Source organism: Rutidosis leptorrhynchoides, chromosome 1 (assembly GCF_046630445.1).
Source record: "Rutidosis leptorrhynchoides isolate AG116_Rl617_1_P2 chromosome 1, CSIRO_AGI_Rlap_v1, whole genome shotgun sequence".
Lineage (NCBI taxonomy): Eukaryota > Viridiplantae > Streptophyta > Magnoliopsida > Asterales > Asteraceae > Rutidosis > Rutidosis leptorrhynchoides.
This window is the reverse complement of record NC_092333.1, coordinates 711,134,408-711,145,489: the sequence shown is the minus strand read 5'-3', so window position 1 is coordinate 711,145,489 and position 11,082 is coordinate 711,134,408.

The window sequence follows — 11,082 nt, the reverse complement described above, 5'->3', positions numbered from 1 at the left end:
CATTATCATCTTTGCTCTTACACTTTATTATTAGCATTCTTAATCAAGAATCAAACCACTAAAGGTAGTTATAAGCCTACTGAATTATAACATCAATAATCAAACCACTAAAGGTAGTTATAAGCCTACTGAATTATAACATTACTATTATTATCATAAAAAGATACAAATTTTTATTTATTATTATTGATATTATTTTACCAAATAAATAGCCATATAAGAATACATTTAAAACATATCACATAACGAAATTAATATTTTTATAATAAATACTAATTATTTATCTAAAGTATATAAAATATGTATAGTTAATTTAGTTATTAATGAAACATACAAGTTACTAACATAACAATTAATAATAAAACATAAACTTGTTCGATTACAATTATATGTTTTAATATATATAAATTGATATAGGTTCGTGAATCCGAGGCCAACCCTGCATTGTTCAGTGTCGTCGTATGAATATTTTTACTACAAAATATCGTATTATGAGTTTCATTTGCTCCCTTTTTAAATGCTTTTGCAGTATATATTTTTGGGACTGAGAATACATGCGCTGATTTTATAAATGTTTGACGTAATAGACACAATTAATTGAAACTACATTCTATGGTTGAATGATTGAAATCGAATATGCCCCTTTTAGCTTGGTAGCCTAAGAATTGGGGAACTGGCCCCTAATTGACGCGAATCCTAAAGATAGATTTATTGGGCCCAACAAGCCCCATCCATGTTGCGGATGCTTTAGTACTTCGAAATTATCATGTCCGAAGGATGTCCCAGAATGATGGGGATATTCTATATGCATCTTGTTAATGTCGGTTACCAGGTGTTCAATCCATATGAATGATTTTTATGCAGAATTGCTATATAATGATTATGAAAAATGGAAATGAAAATCTTGTGGTCTATTAAAATAATGGAAATGATTATTTATGATAAACCTATGAACTCACCAACCTTTTGGTTGACACTTTAAAATATGTTTATTCTCAGGTATGAAAGAAATCTTCCGCTGTGCATTTGCTCATTTTAAGGATATTACATGGAGTCGTTCATGGCATATTTAGGACAGTACCTCGCAATGGGACTAAATGTTGATGACTTCGTCCAGGTGGATTAGGACGGGTCTCTACAGGTGGTATCAGAGCGGTGGTCTTAGCGAACCAGGTCTTGAATTAGTGTGTTTAACTGATAGTTGTTAGGATGCATTAGTGAGTCTGGACTTCGACCTTAGCTACATATTATAAGTTTTATTTAACATTCCTAGGGTAAAATTTCCTGCTTATCATTCCTAAGTCTAGACACATCTTCCTGCACTTATTGCGTAGATAGTGTATAGATAAATCTATATCTTAGCATATCTGTTACTATAAACTTTACCTGACAGCTTCCGAAGATTCCTCCGTAATCTGCGGGATCTTTTGTACTATATATAGATATTCTATGTAATTAGAATATCATCCGAATCCAAAAATCATTTCATATCAAAAATTCTTCAGCTGATCGTGTAAGATGGATCATGTACCAAGTTCGAGTTCATATAGTTCCGAAGGCGATTCTAAAGACTCTGAAGGTAGTGTGACCGAAGCGCCCCAACTGGTTGACTACACTTCTTTCTGGAGGAGATGGAGATGGGTTCGAGACATACTCACTCGCTGGAGATATGAAGAGGGATAACCCTACCGCGAACCAAATTTACCTCCCGACATCGGAGAAATTGACGCGCTCACCGGTCAACCAACTCGCAATACCGTTTTCACACTCTTTGCCAGAATATTCTGCCTCGAAGAACGCATTCGTAGAGTTATGTTGGTGATTCAACCTCTACTCCCGACTACTAATCAAACAGGATTATTGGAAGAAGTCAGGGAGCTTCGTGCTAGATTTAAAAGGAGAATGGAGTCTCTGGAAAGTATCGTACACAATTTGGAAGATAGACTTACACCTACTACATCAGCACCAGTACCACCGATAACACACGCCTCAATATCACCATCTGTACTTCGAGTATGATCTTCGTTCTACATATCGTTCTACATCGATTATCTTCGTTCTACGTATCGTTCTACCTCATTTATCTTCGTCGACATGGCAATTATGTAATTTCTAATGTTTTAGAGATTATGTATTCTAGTTCTAACGGTAAATCAGATGAGTTTAATATCATATAACTCATTAAATCTATGATCACATCTGAAGAAAATATATACGTATATATGTATATATATTTTCATAAAGATTGTAATTAAAAGTTCTCTTGTACAAACTATTAATGATGAGAATATTTTAACGGGTAGGTAAAACCCTAGAAATATTTAGATCTCACATTAACATGTTACACTGTACATTCTTCAAATCCGATTCAACAGTCATTACTTACAACCACAGATATACATATCCGTTCATCCACGAATAACCATTTTCATTCCAAGTCAATTTCATATACGAATTTTTACCAACCAGAATCCAAGTCAAGATTTGACAAGTGGCATAATGAAGAAAATAAAGGACAAAATAAAATTTATTAGTAACCAATTAATTAACTACGTAAAATTTTAAATCTATACTAACCAAATCCTAGCTAACTGTTCATATACCCGTTATGACTATCTCCTTATTACATTTTATTATTGTCATTTTAATTATCGCAATTAATTACCGCAATTTTAATACTCAAAATTTTTAATATCGTCATTTAAATACTGTCATAATATACTAGTATTGGTTAATCCCGAGTCAATAAAATATAACCTTGATTAACTAGATTATAAATTGAACTATTGGACTACTGGACTATTGGACTACTAACATTGGTCTACTAACCTTGAACAATTAAAAAGTATTAAAATAGTAGGAAATATTAATTATAACACATTTTGATTTAAAATATTGTTAATAAGTTACATCTTCTACAGTTAAACATTTCTTCAAGTTTGCCAATTGATTTCATATTAAACATCTATGTATCTTGACGATTACAATCTACGTTCAAACCCTTCGAAATTCGTGAAACCACCTCGGATTGATAACCGATGATTCAGATATGGCTGCATTAAATGCAGAGGAAACAGCAAAATTGTAGATGGTCTAAATGGTTAAGAGTTTGAAAATAAAGAATGGAGTGTTCGGAACGCTCGATAGAAAATATGGTACTGAAAAATGAATTGAACAAACCATGAAGGAGATCAAGGACAAATACAAGGACCAAACCCTATATTCAAAGAACCCAGATAATTCTGGATCCGATGAAATCGTTAGAGAATATCTTACTCCGGAGTTATGTTAAAATTTTGCGGAATATTTTTCTTTATCAACCTTCGAACTTAGAAATTCCAGAATATCATCATAAATATCTTCGATATTTCCGAGGATATTTTCATAAATATTCTCGTCTGAAATTATATACCTCTTCGTGCTTTCTGTATTTCATTATAATGGAAACTTCTGTAAAATTTAAGTATAAGTTATGAATGATTTCTGGAGAAGTGTTGGGGATTGAAGCATGAGTTAGTATAATATAATGACGTCCGGCCAACGTGATTATGTTACAGTAAGTCATGCTGAATTTTTAATGGAACATGATGATGGTTCACAGATCATACCCTCATCATGTGCCATGTTACATAACTCTTTCATTCTAATTAACCTCTAAACATATCAAGAAAATATATTCTTGATAGTTCTATCCTCAGTGATTCTGGTAATTTGATAATCAAATCATGCTATTACCTTTCTCTTCTGCTTAGTATATTATGATCATTCAAAAACTTCATACTTACAAATTCTGGACCATTATTCGTTTGACTTGAAGTCGGGAAGAAGAAACAAAAGCATGAAGCTCCAAAAAAAATAAGAGAAAATATAAGCACGACAACAATATAGAAATTACAAACCGTGTATATCAATGCGTATAGCAATATAAAGACACGGGAGAATTAGAAATACTATAACCCCAAAGTAATAGTAAAAAAAATAATAATAAATTCCTCCGGTGGCAGATGAAAAAGAAGAATGAAGGATACGATAACCAGGGAAATAACAAGAATCAGAATTGGTTCAAAATCTTTTGAAAATATGAATTGAGGAAGAAAGTATAGAAATGGTGAAAATAATGGAACGGAAGAGAATAATTTATAGTGAAAATATCAGACAAAGAAATCGAGGCAGCTTATCGCATTTACTCAAAATTTCTATAATCAGATCTTTTATGGATTACGAAGATTTTCTTTAAATCCCTTGAATTCTGAAAATCAACCATGACTACATCAAAAGCTAAGACGAATCACTATTTCTTCATTTCACTCTTTTGTGATAGCTTCACTTATACTCTTCAAGTAATCGAATCATTTTATCTATATTACTTAATGATGATAAAACTCTATTTATCAACTCATATTCGTCATGAAAACATTTTTATTGTTAGCCATGACGACCTCGATCAAATTTAAGGACGAAATTTCTTTAACGGGTAGGTACTGTGACGACCCGAAAAATTTCGACTAATTTTAAATCAAACTCTTGATACGATTTAATATTTTTGACACGATAAGCAAAGTCTGTAACGATGCGTCTCAAAAATTTTGAATTGTTTCATATATTCAATTGACCTTCGACTATTTCTGATGATTCACGAACAACTATTTGTAAATGGATTCATACATGTTTGAATATATAGATAGATATAAATAATAATTTGATGTATAATTTAAAATATTATATGTTGTTAAAATTAACTATGTAAAGTAAAAATAAAATATGATATCATTATTAAAATAAATAAATAAATAAATGTAATGTATATTAAAAATAAATATTAAATGATTGTAATACTCGTTGGATGTTCCGATTGATATTAAACACGTCTAAATACGAACCTATATGATTTAAAAATAAACGGTGATTCGAAAAATGAGTTATATAAATTACAGGCTTATTAAAAGTATATTTAGGAACTATTTGTTAAATTTTTACACTTAGTATGTTTTACTGTGACGATCGCTCCAAATCTATATAGACGAACACGTCATTCATCGATTTCATTGCGAGGTATTTGACCTCTATATGATACGTTTTGTAAACATTGCATTCTTTTGAAAAGGCACACCATAAATGAATATTTAAATCAAAGGTTTTCGACATCTGATGATTTCTACATATAGACAATCATCGTAAATAATAGTTTACAATAATACATCCGTTGACAATGCAGTCAAAATAAGATACATGGTGATGATTTGGTGAATGCAACATTTCCTTGAAAAATATGTCATGTAAGACTCCATGCACTTAGCTTGTCTAACATATAAGCAAACAGCGGAAGACTTCTAGGAAACCTGAGAATAAACATGCTAATAAGTGTCAACACAAAGGTTGGTGAGTTCATAGTTTTAGTGTTGCACATAATCTGTATATAAAGGTGGATCACAAGATTTCAGTTATTTCATCCAGAAACGTTTATCAAAATATTCTACAAGATTGAGCACCCTGGTAACTAAACTTTAACGTTTTAATAAGTACCCCTGTTTTAACATACATGTAACCAACATATACAATACACGCAAACTAACGTGTACTAACCTCAAATAGCATACGTCTGTTTTATAGTTCAGGCTAGGGTTTCTATACCTGGAACAGACGGGGATGTCAAGCCCTATGGATCCATATACAACTATTCGCATCCACCAATTCTTATAACCGGCAGTTACTAGTTATCAAAGCTAAGGGATTTTCATTTCAAACTCGGTGTAGAATTTAGTATGTACTTGTATCCATTGCGTTTAAAATAAATTGCATGTATTCTCAGCCCAAAAATATATATTGCAAAAGCAATTAAAAAGGGAGCAAATGAAACTCACCTTAGCAGCATATAAAGTCGTTGACCAAAATGTGACTAAAACTCGGATTACCAAATAACTGTAGATCTCAACCTAGAGAACATATGTTGGTCAATAAATATCTATCAAGCTAGGTCAGGTCATAGTGTATCACAATCCTAATGCTCGAGATCAACATACAAAAGTTTATCAAAAGTCATTTCAAAAAGTCAATCTAACTTAATACTATAGTTGAATGATCATGGCAATCGAAACATTTTAACATTTCACATAGTTTCCCAATTCTTGTAAAATTAGACTATAGTTTTTATAAGGCTTTAAAACATGATAAAACAGTCAATTTTGACAATTGTTCAACAAAATGAGACGTGCCTTATATAAGGATTCATTTACTCAGCTGGTAATATTCAAAAATCTAATCTATCAATCTTACAAACAAGTTGTTTAAATATCAGTTGCAGATTCAAGAGCAATTTCAATTAAAGTCAATCATAATTCAGTTGATCATATCTTTTAATTCGTTCACCGAAATTACGCGATTTCTAAATGAAAAGTTATTGATTTTTCGCCAGCTTTCCAAAAACATGCATATCATATACCTTTTATCAGTAATATATGTATTTAATTCGTGATTCATTATAAACTGTTTAACGAAGAAATTTAGCATACAAGCATGTATAAATATATATACTCGAGCACTAGACATGGATACACAATTAATATATAAAAGATAAAATATGAGTGCTTACGTATCAATATTAAGATTCAATATTGTAGGAAAGTATGTAGACGTAATTGAGATGATAAACACTAGGTTTGACTTGCGAATATTAACCATAACCTCCATAATTATAACCCATAATTTCCTTAGCTCTATCCCGCTCGAAACCCATTTTGAAAGTGACACGCTCATGACCTCGTCGTAGTATTTTATGTATAATACTAATTAATAATACTAATAATAATAAGATTAATAATAATATTAATCTTATTAATAATAATAATAATAATAATAATAATAATAATAATAATAATAATAATAATAATAATAATAATATAAAATACGAGAGAGATAGAAAGATGTGTGCAAATTGAATCAGAAGTCGAGTTTTTATACTTATGGCCTGAATTCTACTTCCATGCGATCGCATGGTCTCCATGACCATTTCCCATGCGATAGCATGGGAACATTTTCCAGCTCACATCTTGTTTAACATTTAGTTTGTCGACATATTAATATATAATATATATAATATATATAATTAATTATATATTATATTAAATTCACGTGCATAGTTGATTTGTAATTTTAGTTCCGATAAGTCGTACGTCATCACTCGACTTATGTCCCGGTTCTGATTTTTCGAACGTTCTTTCGTACATTTAGAAAACTTGCATTTTACGTTTCGTGTCACGTACCTTTGTCAAAATATAGCCTTAAGTTATCCATAAACTATACCACTCAAAGTATATCTTAAACTTTCGAGTGTTTTGGTCATTTACTTCTATAAATCATCGTCTCGCTATTTGTTAATATAATATAATATATACATTTTCATTTTGAAATAGTGTTTTACTGTAGCAAAGTTACTGTAGCAAATAGTGATTTTCGAAAACACTGTAGCTTTTCGGGTACTGTAGCAATTCGAAAATACTGTAGCAAATTAGTATTTTACTGGTTCATCTTAAACGTTTTAGTTAACTTATCTAAATATTAATCAAATCAATAATCGAATGTTAATATCGTTTACTAAATAACTTGAAATTATATATATATATATATATATATATATATATATATATATATATATATATATATATATATATATATATATATATATATGCACATTAAGTTATATATATATTGTTCGTGAATCTTCGAGAACAGTCAAAGAATAATTGATTACATGAATATAATTCCAAAACTTTGAGGCTCAACATTACAGACTTTGCTTATCGTTTCGAAAACATTAAATCATTTAAAGATAAAGTTTAAATTTGGTCAGAAATTTCTGGGACATCACATTTACTTAGGGTTAAGAGTTAATAATTAATTTAATTATTATTTAATAAATTTAAAACAATTAATGACCCTAATTATACAATAATGACTAAAATAAATAAATATAATTTGAGATTTTTTCGAATACTTTTATCCGCCACAGTTTGACAACGGAGTACGAAATTCAGTCCGTAAAAGACGACGGATAATTTAAATCACCCGTCTCATTTTATTGAGTTATTATTATATTATTCTATTTAATATTACATGTAATCTATTCGGTTAGACATCACGATCATGATGTTCTTTTTATAATTTTCTGTTGTGCACGTGATTGAATTATAGAAACCATTGATTGAATGTGCACTATATTATATTGTGACTCTTTTGTTCTTGTCCCCTAAATGATTAAATGTATTGTATATACATATACATGGTTGTTATTATCAAAAACACAAGTATCCACAACCTATCTTTCTTTCCTTCTTTCTCTCTTCTACTGCATTCTCTTCTATTTCTATTCGGAAACCCATTTTTTGTTTATTTCTATTATGGTTTCACGCCACTGCTATACTTAATTATGTATTACTCAATTGCCGCTCAAAACAAACCCATCATTTTCATCATGCTCGAACCACTTGTGACAACCCGGAAATTTCCAATCAAATTTAAACTTTATCTTTATATTATTCTGACACGATAAGTTTGTTAAGTTAAATCTCAAGAATTTTAAATTGTGTTCATACATTCATTATAACCTCGACCAAATTCAGACGATTCACGAACCGTTATATATAAATAAATATGTATATATATGTATATATATATATTATAACTTGAGAATATTAATAAAGTATTAAACGTATAATACTTTACATGATCGTATTTATTTCAATATGTTTATCGATGGAATTAGAAGATAATATCAAATTGTTGATTTATCAGATACATTATGATATGATTACGGGTCTATGTTATGAGGTCCACTGTGATTTAAGAAATCTATTCTTTTTGACAACATTCGGAAAATGGTAAAGTGATTTATAAGTAAGAACGTGAAGTGTAAATAACTTAGATGTTGGATATCGACAAGTTAAGTAACTCGACATTTTTCATTAAGATGATTTCATACGTTTATTTAACCTTTGAACTTTATCCCATGCTTCACCAACAAACTGTAATTTAAAAACTTGAAACCTATTATGAATATATATGATTCTACTTTTTTAAAACATTTTATGATATAACGATTTCCATTATTTTAACCTTTAAACCAAATGATTCTTAAAAATATATTTGGTTTTGGAAAACAAAATTATTATATTTATTTGATTTAGTTTCAAACGTACAAAAACGTTTTCAGTTTAAAAAGAACTTTATTATTAAAACGTATATAACTTTTATAAATATCTAGAACCACTTTTGACAACTCATTACTTAACCAGTATGATAAAGATAACGATATTTATATTTTATTTTATTAAATATATATAACGATTTAAATTAATATTATATATATTTATACGCGTATTATACGTACATAGTTTTATACTTTTACTATACTTAAACTTTACCTTTACTTTATTTTTACTTTACTTTAACTTTAATAATTCACTTTAATAATTCATACTTTAATAATTCACTTTAATAATTCATACTTTAATAATTCACTTTAATAATTCAAACTTTAATAATTCACTTTAATAATTTATACTTTAATAATTCACTTTAATAATTCATACTTTAATAATTCAAAAATCTATTATAAATAGAATTCAACATGTTTCATTATTTCATAGAAACTTGAAAATATTTTTCTCTAAACTCTCTCAATCGATTTACATATATATATTTACTCCGTATTATTTCAAGATATTATTAGTATACATAAAATATTACGTCAGAGTGATGTCCGAGTGATTTCGAAATTGTTTTTCGAGTGGGATTGGATTAAGGAAATTATGGGTTATAGCTATGGAAGTGATTGGTATGGTTCATGGGTATGCTCGTGAGGTCAATATAGTGTTTATCATCTCCGTTGCGTCTACGTACCTTTCCTGCAATATTGAATCTCAATATTGATACGTGAGTACTCATAATTTAACTTTTACATACTAATAGTGTATCCCTGACTAGTGCTCGAGTATATAGGATTATGCATGTTTGTACTTTTGATATTGCCTTTAGTTAGGTTATGTTGAATCCTGAATTAGTTATATATGCGACTGTGATAAGGTATAAGATATGCATGTCGTTGAAAAGCTAGCGAAAAATTAAGAACTTTTCATTTAGATATCGAATGATTTCGATGAACGGATTTGAAGTTATAGTCCATCGAATTTTTGTATTATTATTAAAAATGATTATTATTATCGTCGTTATTATCGTCGTTCTAGTTTTATCTTATTATTATTATTATTATTATCTTTATCAATAAAAGGATTTATCATTAAAAATTGTTATTTTTTTATTATTACTATCGTTATTATCGTTAAAGTTATAATTAGTATTATTATTATTATCCAATTATTATTATTATTATTATTATTATTATTATTATTATTATTATTATTATTATTATTATTATTGGTATTATTATTATTATTATCATTATTTAAAAATGGTTATTGTTATTGTTATTGTTATTATTATTATTACTATATTATCATTAAGATAATTGTTAGTATTATCGTTAATAATGTTATAGTAACTATCATTATTAATATTAGTGTAATTAAAACAAATATTTGTAACACCTAATTATTTTGATTACTATTATTATCATTATTACGAACACGATATAAAAGACGATTAAAAGCTATTACACGAAACGATTAGGAAATAATGGGTAAGAGTATCATGATGAAATTAAAATATTATAAGATATTGATTTAGATAAAATTATCGTTCTTATTATTTTTATCATTACTATTATTATTAAAATTATCGTTAGTATTAAAACTATCATTTTAACAAAAATTATCATTTTAATAGAAATGTCATTGTTACTATAAAATATCATTATTATTATTATTATTTGAAATAGAATTATTATTTTAAAGATAATATTAAAAATTATCGTAAATATTAAAGTTATCATAATTAGAATTATCGTTTTATCATAATGTCATCTTAGTAATTATAAATATTGATATTTTTATAATAATAATTATTATTACAAAATAATACAACTTTTACTTACTATCATTATAGATATTATTTTATCAAATAAATATTTGA